We start from the raw sequence: 14,540 nt of genomic DNA, 5'->3' as shown, positions 1-14,540 counted from the left end.
CCGTTCAGGGGTGATGTCAGGAAGCACTTCTTCACACAAAGGCTGGTGGAAATCTGGAACTCTCTCCCCCAAAAAGCTGTTGAGGCTGGGGGTCAATTGGAGCTTTCCAGACTGAGATTGATAGATTTTTTTGATCGATATGGAGCAAAGGTGGGTACAGTAAATGGGGTTGAGGTACACAGATCAGCCATGATCTAATTAAATGGAGGAACAGGCTTGAGGGGTTGAATGTCCTCCTCCTGTTTCTATCTGTCTTTCGGATGAGACGATAAACCAAGGCCCCGTGGCTCGTCTGCTCTCGTGGACATAAAAGATCCTATGGCACTATTATAAAGAAGAGCAGAGGAGTTCTCCCTAGTGTCCTGCCCAATATTTATCCCTCAACCAATATCACTAATATGGTCATTATCTCATTGCTGTTTATGGGAGCTTGCTGTGCACAAATTGGCTGCTGTGTTTCCCATATTTTAACAGTGACTACACTTCAAAAAGTCGAGGCTCACACATAAAAAGTAGCCACTTGGGTGAGCGTATAGCACTAGATTCCACAGAGCGGTGCCCCAGCAAGGAGTCACACCTTCAGGAGAGGCCAGTCTTTGTACACGGCAAATGATCTTACTCTGCGTGGTAGTGACAGGGAGAGTAAACAAGAACATCACAAAGGCCCACAGACAGATGCTCCATAGCCGAGAAATGGCGTCAGTTGAGTTAGTGAGTAACATTCTTCGATGCCCGGTGACGGACTCTTCATGCTACTCAGACTCTGATCAATACAATGAGTCGCACCACACTCTGGTGTTCTTAAGGAACTCGTTAGTGTGCGAGGGTCTGCCAGCCCACCCCTCGCACCAGCACCCTCCCCCCCCCGCTTTCCCCCCCCCTCCGCCACCAGGACCAGCACCCTCCCCCCGCTCTCCCCCCACCCCGGGACCAGAACCCTCCCCCCGCTCTCCCCCACCCCCGAGGCCAACACCCTCCCCCCGCTCTCCCCCCCCCACCCCCGGGACCAGCAGCCTCCCCACGCTTTCCCCCCCGGGACCAGCACCCTCCCCCCACTCTCCCCCCAACCCCGGGAACCAACACCCTCCCCCCAGCTCTCCCCCCCCCCCCCGCGGGACCAACACCCTCCCCCTGCTCTCACCCCCCCATGGAACCAACACCCTCCCCCCGCTCTCCCCCCACCCCTCCGGGACCAACACCCTCCCCCCGCTCTCCCCACCCCCCCCCGGGACCAGCACCCTTCCCCCGCTCTCCCCCCACCCCGGGACCAGAACCCTCCCCCCACTCTCCCCCACCCCTGAGACCAACACCCTCCCCCCGCTCTCCGCCCCCCCCCCCCAGGACCAGCAGCCTCCCCACGCTCTCCCCCCGCCCCCCCGGGACCAGCACCCTCCCCCCGCTCTCCCCCCCACCCCGGGAAACAACACCCTCCCCCCCCGCTCTCCCCCCCACCGCGGGACCAACACCCTCCCCCTGCTCTCACCCACCCCCCGGAACCAACACCCTCCCCCCGCTCTCCCCCCACCCCCCCGGGACCAACACCCCCCCCCGCTCTCCCCACCCCCCCCGGGACCAACACCCTCCCCCCGCTCTCCCCCACTCCCCCGGAACCAACCCCCTCCCCCCGCTCTCCCCACCCACCCCCCCGGGACCAACACCCTCCCCCTGCTCTCCCCACCGCCCCCCCCGGGACCAACACCCTCCCCCCGCTCTACCCCCCCCCCCCGGGGCCAACACCCTCCCACCGCACTACCCCCTCCCCCGGGGCCAACACCCTCCCCCCGCTCCTCCCCCCTCCCTCACACCAGCACCCTCCGCCCGCTCCTCCCCCCTCCCTCACACCAGCACCCTCCGCCCGCTCCTCCTCCCCTCCTCGCACCAGCACCCTCCGCCCGCTCTCCCTAACCCCTGGACCAACACTCTGCCCCCCCGCGCTCCCCCCCCCCCCACCGGGACCAACACCCTCCCCCCGCTCTCCCCCCCGGGACCAACACCCTCCCCCCGCTCTACCCCCCGCCCCCCCCGGGACCAACACCCTCCCCCCGCTCTCCCCCCTGTAATGATATCAGTTAAAATGCAGATTAATACAAAGAAAACATGTTGTTAGTTAAAAGTAAAATACTTTTGTTTTAAGAAAGGGAGACGTAATGATATCAGCAAATAGTGATGTTATTTGCCTGTTTGATTATCATGCCTTACCAGCATAATTGCATGTATTGATTGCTTGTGCCTGACCAGCAGAGGGCATGTGACCGAGACAAGCAAGGCAGTTGAGTTTAGTTTCAGTTTCGTTTTAGATGGATTTCTAACATGATGTCTCCTGTAAATGCTGTTGAACTGAGTTGAACAAACTTTGGATTAAAAGACATTCTCTTTAATAAATGTCTCATCATTGAACCCACAAAGAAATCAATACACCCCCCGGGACCAACACCCTCCCCCCGCTCTCCCCCCCACCCGGGACCAACACCCTCGCCCCCGCCACCCTCGCACCAGCTCCCTCCGCCCACTCCTCCCCCCTCCCTCACACCAGCACCCTCCACCCGCTCCCCCCCAACCCTCGGAACCAGCACCCTCCGCCCGCTCCTCCCCCCTCCCTCGCACCAGCACCCTCCGCCCACTCCTCCCTTCCTTGCACCAGCACCCTCCGCCCGCTCACCCCAACCCCTGGACCAACACTCTCCCCCCCCCGCGCTCCCCCCCCCCCGGGGCCAACACCCTCCCACCGCACTCCCCCCCCGCCCCCCCGGGGCCAACACCCTCCCCCCGCTCCTCCCCACTCCCTCACACCAGCACCCTCTGCCCGCTCCTCCCCTCTCCCTCACACCAGCACCCTCCGCCCGCTCCTCCCCCCTCCCTCGCACCAGCACCCTCCGCCCACTCCTCCCCTCCTCGCACCAGCACCCTCCGCCCGCTCTCCCCAACCCCTGGACCAACACTCTTCCCCCCCCCCCGCGCTCCCCCGCCCCCCCGGGACCAACACCCTCCCCCCGCTCTCCCCCCCCCCGGGACCAACATCCTTCCCCCGCTCTCCCCCCCGCCCCCCCCGGGACCAACACCCTCCCCCTGCTCTCCCCCCACCCGGGACCAACACCCTCGCCCCCGCCACCCTCGCACCAGCTCCCTCCGCCCGCTCCTCCCCCCTCCCTCACACCAGCACCCTCCACCCACTCCTCCCCCCTCCCTCACACCAGCACCCTCCGCCTGCTCCCCCCACCCCCAGAACTAGCACCCTCCGCCCGCTCCCCCCTCCCTCGCACCAGCACCCTCCGCCCGCTCCTCCCCCTCCCTCGCACCAGCACCCTCCGCCCGCTCCTCCCCCCTCCCTCGCACCAGCACCCTCCGCCCGCTCCTCCCCCTCCCTCGCACCAGCACCCTCCGCCCGCTCCTCCCCCCTCCCTCGCACCAGCACCCTCCGCCCGCTCCCCCCCCACCCCCAGAACCAGCACCCTCCGCCCGCTCCTCCGCCCTCCCTCGCACCAGCACCCTCTGCCCGCTCCCCCCCCACCCCCGGAACCAGCACCCTCCGCCCGCTCCTCCCCCCTCCCTCGCATCAGCACCCTCCACCCGCTCCTCCCCCTCCATCGCACCAGCACCCTCCGCCCGCTCCTCCCCCCTCCCTCGCACCAACACCCTCCGCCCGCTCCCCCCCACCCCCGGGACCAGCACCCTCTGCCCGCTCAGGGAGTTGGTGAAGATGCTCCGAGGGGAGGTGGGAACGAGGGTGATGGGAGTGCCAGCGGCTGCAGGCTGTGTTACTGGAAAGCGACCCTCAGCAGCCTGGTCCTGTGAGGCCTGTGTGTTCGGCACCAGCCTGGGGGAGGCCTGGAAACTCTTTGTCAGCAGCCTGTCCCTGAGGCACCACCACCTGCGCTGGGGAAGGGGTGGAGGGGGAACGGGGCAGAGACATGGGCATCAGCTCTGCTGTGGGACCCTCAGGGATCGGTCGACTTCCTCACGCAGCCTCTTGCCAGAGCTTGCCCAGCTTCCGGCCAATCACGTGCAGCCCGCCGCAGAGGGAGCATCCTCAGACTGGCGATGGAGCCCAGATGTCGCAGATACCCGCAACCAATGGTCCCTTTCCTTTTTTTTTGGGTGTGCGGCCCATTCACAATATGGTACATGTGTGGCTTTTCCCATTTATAGGCCAGTGAGCCAGCTGCATGGGAGCTGCAGAGTGTTTCACGGCCGCATGGCCTAAAGGGAACATTACCTGCACAACGTTCCTGCATTGGCCGGCTTCTCCCTCACAGACAACTGCAGTCCTACTCCCAGTCCGCCTTATGCTGCCTCCAACACCAGCCCTGCCTCACTGGGGACTGGGACACATCTACCCCATCCCCCCTCCCCCTCCCAACGCTCCTCGATCCCCTGACAGGTCAGACTTAGGCCGCGCGCTGCGTCCCTCCTATCTCACGGCCCCATGACGGTGTCTGGAGATTGGCGGCTGCCTGTGAGGGGAGACGGGTGCATCTGGTGCGGAGTGGGAGGGGCCAGAGTTGGTGAAGAGGCGGAGTTCCCGGGGGGAGCGAGGAAGCTGGCCATGGTCATGTCAGCACCCGCCTGCCTTCCCCCCGAACCCCTGGGATGCTCAGGCTCCTCCTCCTGGCCCTCCCATTCCTCCTCTTCCCGCTCGATCTCTGCCTCACTGCTCTCTGCCCTGCTGTCGATGCCAAGCTGTGAGAAGGATGGGTGAAAGGTTACGTTGGTACAATGTGTTCTATTCTCCGATCCCACAGTCAGCTTCACACTGCTAAGGGCAAATCGGCCCAGTTGGCCTCTCCCCGTGTTCAGACCCCCAGGAGAAAGCTCCCCGACTAATTTTCTCTTCCTAGTCTGCATCCTGGAGTGGAGGCAAGTCTTCCAGTTCCAGCCTACCAGACCCATGTAAGCACAGTTTCAGGATAAGGGGGCGGCCATTTAGGACTGAGATGAGGAGAAATTTCTTCACTCAGAGGGTGGTGAATCTTTGGAATTCTCTGCCCCACAGGGCTGTGAATGCTGAGTCTTTGAGTATATTCAAGGCTGAGATCGATAGATTTTTGGACTCTAGGGGAATCAAGGGATATGGAGATTGGGCAGGAAAGTGGAGTTGAGGTCGATGATCAGCCATGACCTTATTGAATGGCGGAGCAGGCTCGAGGGGCCATATGGCCGACTCCTGCTCCTAATTCTTATGTTCTTACAACCCGGGCATAATATCATAAACCTGTAACTCGGGACTCTGAAGCACAATTTCTAAAGTTGCAGACATCACCATATTGCAGGTGTAATTAATACAGAGGAAGATTGCGACCAAATACAGGAAGACATTAATAAGAACATAAGAAATAGGAGCAGGAATCGGCCACTTGGCCCCTCGAGCCTGCTCCGCCATTCAATAAGATCATGGCTGATCTTGGGCTCAAAGCCACTTCCCAGCCTGCTCCCCATAACCCTTCACTCCCTTATAAGCCTGCAGAATGGGTGTGCAATTGGCAAATGAACTTCAATATAGATCAGTGCGAGTGCTGCATTTTGAGGCCACAGACTGCTTGGAAAATAAGGGGGCGATTTTGCCAGCCCTGGGGAGGCGAGTTTGGAGGCGGGACCGCCGGGAAAATGGCAGAATTTGGGGGCAGGTGCCCAACCCGCCCCCACCCCGCCCCCTTGCCATCTTGCCAGAAGGTGGGTAGCCGTCCCGCGCCGGGACCCGTCTCCTTGGAGGCGGGAAGGGATAACAGCCACTTAACTGCCAGGTAGTTAACTGGCAGAAAATAGGATTATCACCTTTATGTCCACAAAAGTGCGGGCTTTCCGAAGGCTCCGAAACCCGCCAGGGTCACCGGGGCGAGTCGTGGGTCTGCGAGGGTTGGAGGGGTCCAAAAGTGCGCTGTGGAGGTAAGTGATGGGTGCGAGTGTGGAGAGGTGAGTATCTGAGGTAAGTGCAAAGTGTTAGAAAAAGTGTACTTACCTTTGTTTCTTTCTGCAGGCTTCAGTCGGTGGGTATGCGGAGTGTCTCGGACCTCCGCGGCAGAGATGACAGATGGCCGTTGCATTCTCAGATGCAATAATCATCTCATTTCTGTAAAAGAAAGAGGTTTGATGAGGTCTTGAATTCAAGAACTCATCAAACTACAGAGAATGTCAGTGTTTGACAGCTTCACAGATGAAATGTCATATGTTGACGTTCTCTGCAACCAGCTTTCCCTTAATTGGCCTGCTAAGCCCGCTGGGCGGGCTTAACAAGGTCAATCAAGGGAAAATAGCGTGGGTTGGCCAGAAGTCGATGGAGGCGGGACTGAAACCCGACAAGTGGGAGTCCCGCCTCCAAAAGCTCCCCATTGGCAAAATCACCGCCTTGGAGTGTGAACGGGGTAGAGGAGCAGAGGGATCTGGGGCACAGATCATGGAAAGTAGGATGCAGATTAACAAGGCCAGAAAAAAGCAAACCAGGCACTGGGGCTCATTTCCAGAGGAATAGAATTGAAAAGCAGAAGTTATGCTAAACTTGTATCGAACCTTGGTTAGCCCACACTTGGAGCACTGTGAACAGTTCTGGTCTCCATATTATAAAAAGGAAATCGAGGCACTGGAGAAGGTGCAGAGAAGATTTACTAGGATGATACCAGAACTGAGAGGTTATAACTATCGGGAAAGGATAAACAGGCTGGATCTAGAAAAGAGAAGGCTGAGGTGTGACCTGACAGAGGCCTTTAAGATAATGAAAGGGTTCGATAGGGTTGATGTAGAGAAGATGTTTCCACTTGTGGGAGAGACCAGAACTAGGGGCCATCAATAGAAGATAGTCACTAATAAATCCTACAGGGAATTCAGGAGAAACTCTTTACCCAGAGAGTGGTGAGAATATGGAACTCGCTACCACAGGGAGTGGTTGAGGTGAATAGCGGAGATGCATTTAAGGGGAGGCTAGATAAACACGTGAGGGAGAAAGGATTAGAAGGATATGTTGATGGGGTGAGATGAAGAGGATGGGAGGAGGCTTGTGTGGATTTGTAGGGCCGAATGGCTTGTTTCTGTGCTGTGCACCCGATCTATCTCAATGTCTCATCCTCTTAGTCTTGTCCTTGGGTATATTGCTGCCCAGGAGACAAAGCCAGAGGCTGGGAAACTCAGCCAGCAGCACCAAGCTCAGTACTGGTCCACACGCCAGCACCATGGAATCCTTGCAGCTGCAGAGTCCTGTCCGCACGATGCGTGAGCTTGTTTAGAGAGTCTGCATCTGCTCCGTGCACACTCTACTGGGCATTCTGCCCAGACGAGCCCTGCGGGGGGCGGACACCGGGGGAAAGGCTTGGCTCGGATTGGCTGTGTACGAGGTGCCGGGGGACACCGGGGGGAAAGGCTTGGCTCGGATTGGCTGTGTATGAGGTGCCGGGGGACACCGGGGGAAAGGTTTGGCTCGGATTGGCTATGTACGAGGTGCCGGGGGACACCAGGGGACAGGCTTTTTTTTTAAAAAAATTATTCATTGATGGAATGTGGGCGTCGCTGGCTAGGCCTGCATTTAGTGCCCATCCCTAATTGCCCTTGAGAAGATGGTGGTGAGCCGCCTTCTTGAACCGCTGCAGTCCATATGGTGTAGGTATACCCACAATGCTGTTGGGAAGGGAGTTCCAGGATTTTGGCCCAGCGACAGTGAAGGAACGGCAATACAGTTCCAAGTCAGGATGGTGTGTGGCTTGGAGGGGAACTTGTAGGTGGTGATGTTCCCATGCGTCTGCTGCCCTTGTCCTTCTAAGTGGTAGAGGTCGCGGGTTTGGAAGGTGCTGTTGAAGGAGCTTTGGCGAGTTGCTGCAGTGCATCTTGTAGATGGTACACACTGCAGCCACAGTGGAGGGAGGGAGTGAATGTTGAAGGTGGTGGATGGAGTGCCAATCAAGCGGGCTGCTTTATCCTGAATGGTGTCGAGCTTCTTGAGTGTTGTTGGAGCTGCACTCATCCAGGCAAGTGGAGAGTATTCTATCACACTCCTGACTTGTGCCTTGTAGATGGTGGAAAGGCTTTGGGGAGTCAGGAGGTGAGACACTCGCCGCAGAATTCCCAGCCTCTGGCCTGCTCTTGTAGCCACAGTATTTATATGGCTGGTCCAGTTCAGTTTCTGATCAATGGTAACCCCCAGAATGTTGATAGTGGGGGATTCAGCGATGGTAATGCCATTGAATGTCAAGGGGAGATGGTTAGAGTCTCGCTTGTTGGAGATGGTCATTGCCTGGCACTTGTGTGGTGCGAATGTTACTTGCCACTTGTCAGCCCAAGTCTGAATGTTGTCCAGGTCTTGCTGCATATGGACACGGACTGCGTCACTATCTGACGAGTCTCGAATGGTGCTGAACAGTGTGCAATCATCAGCGAACATCCCCACTTCTGACCTTATGATGGAGGGAAGGTCATTGATGAAACAGCTGAAGATGGTTGGGCCTAGGACACTGCCCTGAGGAACTCCTGCAGTGATGTCATGTGATTGAGATGAATGACCTCCAACAACCACAGCCAACTTCCTTTGTGCTAGGTATGATTCCAACCAATGGAGAGTTTTCCCCTTGAGTCCCATTGACTTCAGTTTTGCTAGGGCTCCTTGATGCCACACTCGATCAAATGCTGCCTTGATGTCAAGGGCAGTCACTCTCACCTCACCTCTTGAGTTCAGCTCTTTTGTCCATGTTTGGACCAAGGCTGTAATGAGGTCAGGAGCTGAGTGGCCCTGGCGGAACCCAAACTGGGCGTCAGTTAGCAGGTTATTGCTGAGTAAGTGCCGCTTGATAGCACTGTCGACGACACCTTCCATCACTTTGCAGGGGAGGCGGTGGCGTAGTGGTTATGTCACTAGATTAGTAAGCCAGAGGCTTAGTCAAATGCTCTGAGAATATGGGTTCAAATCTCACAACGGCAGCTGGTGGAATTTAAATTCAATTCAATTTAATTCTGGAATTAAATGTTAGTCTTAGTAATGGCGACCATGTCGATTGTTGCAAAAACCCATCTGGTTCACTAATGTCCTTTAGGGAAGGAAATCTGCCGTTCTTACCTGGTCTGGCCTACATGTGACTCCAGACCCACAGCAATGTGGTTGACTCTTAATGCCCTCTGAAATGGCCGAGCAAGCCACTCAGTTGTAAACAACCGCTACGAAAAACAATAAGAATAAAACCGGACGGACCACCCGGCACCAGAAACGACAACGACAACAGCAAACCCAGCCCTGTCGACCCTGCAAAGTCCTCCTTACCAACATCTGGGGGCTTGTGCCAAAATTGGGAGAGCTGTCCCACAGACTAGTCAAGCAACAGCCTGACATAGTCATAATTACCGAATCGTACCTTACAACCAATGTCCCAGACACCACCATCACCATCCCTGGGTATGTCCTGTCCCACCAGCAGGACAGACCCACCAGTAGGTGCTGGCACCGTGGTATACAGTCGGGAGGGAGTAGCCCTGGGAGTCCTCAACATTGACTCAGGACCCCCCATGAGGTCTCATGGCATCAAGTCAAACATGGGCAAGGAAACCTCCTGATAATTACCACCTACCGCCCTCCCTCAGCTGATGAATCAGTACTCCTTCATGTTGAAAACCAATTGGAAGAAGCACTGAGAGTAGCAAGGGCACAAAATGTCCTCTGGGTGGGGGACTTCAATGTCCATCACCAAGAGTGGCTCGGTAGCACCACAACTGACCGAGCTGGCCGAGTCCTAAAGGACATAGCTGCCAGACTGGGTCTGCGACAGGTGGTGAGGGAACCAACAAGAGGGAAAAACTTACTTGATCTCGTCCTCACCAATCTACCTGTTGCAGATGCATCTGTCCATGACAGCATTGGTGGAAGTGACCACCGCACAGTCCTTGTGGAGACGAAGTCCCGTCTTCATGTTGAGGATACCCTCCACCGTGTTGTGTGGCACTACCACCGTGCTAAATGGGACAGATCTGGCAACTCAAAACTGGGCATCCATGAGGCGCTGTGGGGCAGCAGCAGAATTGTATTCAACCATAATCTGTAACCTCATGGCCCGGCATATCCCTCACTCTACCATTACCATCAAGCCGGGAGATCAACCTTGGTTGAACGAAGAGTGCAGGAGAGCATGCCGGGAACAGCACCAGGCATACCGAAAAATGAGGTGTCAACCTGGTGAGGCTACAACACAGGACTACTTGCATGCCAAACAACGGAAGCAACATGCGATAGACAGAGCTAAGCGATCTCACAACCATCGGATCAAATCAAAGCTCTGCAGTCCTGTCACATCCAGTCGTGAGTGGTGGTGGACAATTAAACAGTTAACAGGAGGAGGAGGTTCGGATTGGCTGTGTGCCGGTGCTGGGGGGACACCAGGGGAAAGGCTTGGCTCGGATTGGCTGTGTGCCGGTGCTAGGGGGACACCAGGGGAAAGGCTTGGCTCGGTTTGGCTGTGTGCAAGGTGCTGGGGGGCACCAGGGGAAAGGCTTGGCTCGGATTGGCTGTGTGCCGGTGCTGGGGGGACACCAGGGGAAAGGCTTGGCTCGGTTTGTCTGTGTACGAGGTGCTGGAGGACACCAGGGGAAAGGCTTGGCTCGGTTTGGCTGTGCCGGTGCTGGAGGACACCAGGGGACAGGCTTGGCTCGGTTTGGCTGTGTACGAGGTGCTGGAGGACACCAGGGGAAAGGCTTGGCTCGGTTTGGCTGTGCCGGTGCTGGAGGACACCAGGGGACAGGCTTGGCTCGGTTTGGCTGTGTGCCGGTGTTGGCGTCAGTGAGGCAGCTTTCGTCTCCGGCGTTGGAATATTTTCTTCGGCAGAGACCGAAGCTGTAAAATTCATCAACTGGCCACTTTGAAAAGACCGTTGCCCATGGCAACAGACTTTTACGACTTACTTGCCCTTGGGTTCTGCTTTTAGCAAACAAATAGATCTCATCTTGAAAGCACCTGACGTTACACCACTGGAGGAGAACAGCAATGACAGCGACTGACAGCTTTTCACACTCCGAATGGTAGAATTGTGAGACCTCGGAATGCTTACCGTGCCTACCCTGCTCAGGTCGTATGTTTTACACTGGTCGCTCGATTGTGGGACGATCAGCGCCATCCATCTGACCTCCATCACGCCACCCGGGACAGTGTAGAGGGAGCTTTACTCTGTATCTAACCCATGCTGTACCTGCCCTGGGAGTGTTTGATGGGGACAGTGTAGAGGGAGCTTTACTCTGTATCTAACCCGTGCTGTACCTGCCCTGGGAGTGTTTGATGGGGACAGTGTAGAGGGAGCTTTACTCTGTATCTAACCCGTGCTGTACCTGCCCTGGGAGTGTTTGATGGGGCAGTGTAGAGGGAGCTTTACTCTGTATCTAACCCCATGCTGTAGCTGCCATGGGAGTGTTTGATGGGGGCAGTGTAGGGGGAGCTTTACTCTGTATCTAACCCGTGCTGTACCTGTCCTGAGGAGGGACAATATAAACAAAGTGGTGCAATTTTAAAGGGGGTGCAGGAACAGAGAGACCTGGGTTGTATGTTCACAGATCTTTGAAGGTGGCAGGACTAGTTGAGAAAGCTGTTAACAAAGCTAATGGGATCCTTGGCTTTATTAATCGAGGAATAGAGTACAAAAGCAAGGAAGTTGCGCTAAACCTTTATAAAAGGTTAAGCCTCTCAGCTGGAGTATTGTGTCCAATTCTGGGCACCGCACTTTAGGAAGGATGTCAAGGCCTTGGAGAGGGTGCGGAGGAGATTTACTAGAATGGTTCCAGGGGTGAGGGACTTCAGTTAAGTGGAGAGACTGGAGAAGCTGGGATTGTTCTCCTTTGAGCAGAGAAGGTTAAGAGGAGATTTGATAGAAGTGTTCAAAATCCTGAAGGGTTTTGATCGAGTAAATGAGGAGAAACTGTTTCCAATGGCAGGAGGGTCGGTAACCAGAGGACACAGATTGAAGATAATTGGCACAAGAACCAGAGGGGGAGGTGGGGAAACATTATTTTTACACAGCGAGTTGTTGTGATCTGGAATGCGCTGCCTGAAAAGGCAGTGGAAGCAGATTCAACGGTAACTTTCAAAAGGGAATTGGATAAAAACTTGAAGGGGAACAATTGCAGGGCTATGGGGAAAGATCCCCACCGACACCTGGGAATCCGGGGCCCAAGACCGCACAAAGTGTAACATCCCCACCGACACCTGGGAATCCCGGGCCCAAGACCGCACAAAGTGTAACATCCCCACCGACACCTGGGAATCCCGGGCCCAAGACCGCACAAAGTGTAACATCCCCACCGACACCTGGGAATCCCTGGCCCAAGACCGCACAAAGTGTAACATCCCCACCGACACCTGGGAATCCCGGGCCCAAGACCGCACAAAGTGTAACATCCCCACCGACACCTGGGAATCCCGGGCCCAAGACCGCACAAAGTGTAACATCCCCACCGACACCTGGGAATCCCGGGCCCAAGACCGCACAAAGTGTAACATCCCCACCGACACCTGGGAATCCCTGGCCCAAAACCGCACAAAGTGGAGGAGAAGCATCCGGGAAGGCGCCGAACACCTCGAATCTCTTCGTCGGGAGCAAGCGGAAGCCAAGCGCAAACAGCGCAAGGAGAGCACGTCAACCCAAGCACCCCACCCACCCGCCCCTTCAACCACCGTCTGCCCCACCTGTGACAGAGTCTGTAGGTCCCGCATTGGACTCATCAGTCACCTGAGAACTCATTTTTAATGTGGAAGCAAGACATCCTCGGTTCCGAGGGACTGCCTAAGAGGAAGAGAAGTATGGGGAAAGAGCGGTGGGGGTAGGGGGCGTGGGACTAATTGGAGAGCTCTTTCAAAGAGCCAGCACAGGCATGATGGGCCGAATGGCCTCCTTCTAAGGTTCGATGTATGAGGTCAGAGTTGGTCTCTTATTTTTACTGAGTTGTACAGAATATGCTGATTCCCCTGGAAACGCCCCCAGCAGCCATTACTGCCACTCTGTAAAGAAGGAAAAAATCTCCAATGAACAGAAAGAATTGCGGGAAGTTTGTTGATACACGACAGCGACTTCATTGAGTGAGTCTCTCTCTCTCACCCCCTCTTGCTGTCTGTCTCTTTCTCCTTTACTCTCTCTCTCCCCCTCTTACTGTCTGTCTCTTTCTCCTTTACTCTCTCTCTCACCCCCTCTTGCTGTCTGTCTCTTTCTCCTTTACTCTCTCTCTCACCCCCTCTTGCTGTCTGTCTCTTTCTCCTTTACTCTCTCTCTCCCTCTCTTACTGTCTGTCTCTTTCTCTATGCCTCTCTATTTTACTTTCTCGCTCTCTGTTTCCACTTCTCTCTCTGTCTCTCTTTTTCTCTCTGTCACTGTCTCTGTTTCTGTCTTTCTCTGGCTGCCTCTATCTGTTTCTCTTGGTCCCTCTCTCTCTACTTGTTTCTCTGACTCTCTGTTTTCTCTCTCTCTCTCTGTCCCTCTCCTTTCTCTGGTACATAAATTGATTCTGTCACTCAAGTACGGCAGGTGTGAGGCCTGTGTTGGTGTAACAGAATCTCGGCCAATGTTTGAAAATGACAACTGGTTCATTTTCAAGGTGGTGGCGAGCTGCCCCTATACATTTATACTTCACAATAAAGCAGGTTGGCTCTTTATGGAGTGAAAAAACTCCTTGTAACATCAATCCAACAATTAGCAAATTAAACTCTTCCTGTGTCATTCTACTATTTTAATTTAGATTGTATATTTTAATAACGGGAGGATGTGGGCGTCCAGTGCTGACTCTATCTATAGACCTGTGCGGTCTGATATTTTTACCGCCTGCACAACACCATTTGGTGATGTGCGGTTTGGTGCAGAGCTGCTGCCAGGCAGCAATAGCTAATGCTGCCGTATTGCCATGCGTTTACCAGGACGGTGACACGTTACCCTGGTGACTGAGTTAGTGCCGATTAGACCGGTTATAGGGGTGGAACCAGCAGCGATTCCCAAAATAACCGCAAGCTTTACCTGCAGTTAGCGGTCACACTCAGATCAGACGATCATTTATCGCTGGTCGTGTGTGATGGGATTCGCTTCCTGTGACAATACCGATCGCAGTAACTGAGGCAGACACAACTGTACTGATGCGCGGCGAGACTACGTCAGGAGTCAAAGGGCAATTAAGGACTGAGTATAGCCATTGAAGGATTCCTCAGGCCAGATTCAATGGACTCCCATCACATGGCAGACGTTTTAAATCTCTACTTTGCAACAGTCTTCACTACAGAAGATGAAGCTGAGTTGCCAAGGGCGATGTCAGGGTGGCTCAGTGGGCAGCGCAGTTCCCTCTGAGTCAGAGGGTTGTGTTCAAGCCCCGCACCTGAGCCCATAATCCAGGCTGACGCTCCCAATGCAGTACTGAGGGAGTGCCGCACTGTCGGAGGGGCAGTACTGAGGGAGAGCCGCACTGTCGGAGGGGCAGTACTGAGGGAGAGCCGCACTGTCGGAGGGGCAGCACTGAGGGAGAGCCGCACTGTCGGAGGGGCAGCACTGAGGGAGAGCCGCACTGTCGGAGGGGCAGTACTGAGGGAGAGCCGCACTGTCGGAGGGGCAGTACTGAGGGAG

The sequence above is a fragment of the Somniosus microcephalus genome, chromosome 22 (assembly GCF_052327205.1).
Source record: "Somniosus microcephalus isolate GS21.2 chromosome 22, FLI_Smic_1.0, whole genome shotgun sequence".
NCBI lineage: Eukaryota > Metazoa > Chordata > Chondrichthyes > Squaliformes > Somniosidae > Somniosus > Somniosus microcephalus.
This window is presented reverse-complemented; position numbering follows the sequence as displayed.